Here is a 2,577-nt window from a genome sequence, read left to right on the forward strand (position 1 = left end):
CCAAACCATAACAGTAATTAAGAAATACAAATTGAAAATGAAATTCCATATCACACCCATTGGATTGGCAAAAATTAAAAAGTCTGACCATTCCAAGTATTGAAAGGATGTGAAGAAACAGGACTATCAGACACAGCTAGAAAGAGCAATATCCATGAAAGCCACTTTGGAAAGCAATTTAAAGGTGAAGGTGAGACTATTCATACTCTGTGGCCTAGCGATTCTATTCCTAAAATTATACTCTGAGAAATTCTCCCATATGTACTTGGAGTCATGTACAAGAATGTTCTCTGCAGAATTATTTGGATAACAAAGAACTAGAAATAACCTAAATGTTCAAAAAGAAGAACTGATAAATTGTAATGTAATCAAATCACAGAATAGAATACTATAAATACAGTAAAAATGACCTAACTAGTGTTGTATGAAAGGAGAGAAGGTTAGCATTCCCCTTGACAAGAATGGAAGAGGTCCTCCTCCTAACAAGCATATGGTTAAGACATTGCCACCTATTTTGTGGAATTTAACCATCATTTTTCTAGGAATTAGAACAGAGATCTTGCATCTAATAGAGGGAAAAAGTAGGCCCAAATCCTTATCATGTCAGATTAACTGACTTCCTTAACAAGACTCACAAAATTCAAGAAATAAAAAAGAATTAATAAATGGGATGGACTCAAACTAAAAAGCTTCTTCTCAGCAAAAGAAATAATGAGGTGAAGAGTGAGCCTACATTATCAGAGCAAATTTTTGCCACATGCAAGTCAGATAGAGCACTAATCTCCAGGATGTATCAAGAACTCAAAAAAAAAAAAATTAACTCCAAAAAAAAAAAAAAAAAAGCCCAATCAATAAATGGGCTAAGGAGCTGAACAGTCAGAAGAAGATATACATCCAATTAATAAATATATGAAAAAAATGTTCAACATCTCTAGCAATTAGAGAAATGCAAATCAAAACTACTCTAAGATTTCATCTCACTCCAATCAGAATGGCAGCTATTAAAAATACAAACAGCAATAAGAGTTGGCAAGGATGTGGGGGAAAAGGCACACTCATACATTGCTGGTGGGACTGAAAATTAATGCAGCCAATATGGAAAGCAGTATGGAGATTCCTTGGAAATCTGGGAATGGAACCACTTTTTGACCCAGCTGTCCCACTCCTCAATCTACAGCCAAAGGACTTAAAACCAGCATACTACAGGGACATAACCATATCAATGTTTATAGCAGCACAATTCACAATAGCTAAACTGTGGAGCCAATCTAGATGCCATTTAGTAGATGAATGAATAAAGAAAATTACACACACACACACACAATGGAATATTATTCAGCATTAAAAAGGAATGAAATCATGGCATTTGCAGGTAAATGGATGGATTTGGAAAGTATCATGCTAAGCAAAGTAAGTCAATTCCAAAAAAACCAAAGGCCAAATGTTCTCTCTGATAAGTGGATGCTGCTCCATAATGGGAGGTACATAGGAAAAATTGAGGAATTTTGATGGGGCAAAGGGGAGGGAGCGACGGGGAGGGGGTTATGGGGGCAGGAAAGATGATGAAATGAGATGGACATCATCTAGGTACATGTATGACTGCACATATGGTGCAATGCTATATCATGTACAACCAGATAAATGAAAAGTTGTGCTGCAATTGTGTACAATGAATCAAAATGCATTCTGCTGTCATATGTATCTAATTAAAATTAATTAATTAATAAAAACAAATAAATTTAAAAAAATAACCTAGCTAGAGGTATATGTTCCAACATGATTGTATAAAGAGACTAACTTCATTTTTCATGTTTGAGCATTGACAACTGTTGTCTATCTAGATAAGAAGGTCAGTGCATTCCACTCATCCTTTGGCAAACATTAGGAGTCCAAACCTTACAAACCCCCAGCCAGTGCAAAAGAACTCTTCCCTGGCTCCACCCCAAACCATTCTCTTGGCTTTGCTCTTGCTTCACTCCTGTCTGAACCCAACCCTTTCTCTTTGGGGAAGCTTTCTGCCCTTTACTGTGTGAGCAATAAACTTTATTTAATAACCATTGATGCCTATGTTTCATTCCTCCCAACATCCTTGTAAATTCCTGGGTGGGGGACAGCCAAACATTCAGCCAGAGATACTAGATATAAAATGCGATTCTAAAAAAGACAAAAACACTGAGAGTAAGAGAGAACAGCTTACAGATGGTTGTAGAGACTATGAATGTTGTTTATATAAAGTTTAAAAATTACACAAAACAATATTATATAATGTATTATTTATGTATACACACATGTTAAAGAAAATCATGTGTGGAATGGGAAATATCAAATTCAAGACCATGGTACCTCTAGTGAAGAAGCAGCTAGAATAGGATTGGGACAGAGTACACAGGGATTTCATATGTGTCTGTAGAACTTAGACAATGGGTACAAGGTCATTTGTTATCACATTTTCTAGACTTTTCCTTGCATCTGAGATACTTCATAACTTTTGAAAGACAAAGAAAAGGAGGTGCAATTTAGAATTCTGACTGAACCCCCTGTGAGAGCAATACTTGAAAAATGTACCAATAATACATT

At 35.7% G+C, this 2,577-nt stretch overlaps 1 non-coding gene across 1 annotated transcript; it reads left to right on the plus strand.

Moving 5' to 3' along the window:
- The first annotated feature begins 417 nt into the window (after positions 1-417).
- On the plus strand, positions 418-539 carry LOC125616085. Its single transcript, XR_007346701.1, has one exon. It is a non-coding gene; the product is annotated as a U6atac minor spliceosomal RNA (small nuclear RNA).
- Positions 540-2,577: the final 2,038 nt, after the last annotated feature.

This window comes from Marmota marmota, unplaced genomic scaffold (genome assembly GCF_001458135.2).
Source record: "Marmota marmota marmota unplaced genomic scaffold, marMar, whole genome shotgun sequence".
Classification (NCBI taxonomy): Eukaryota; Metazoa; Chordata; class Mammalia; order Rodentia; family Sciuridae; genus Marmota; species Marmota marmota.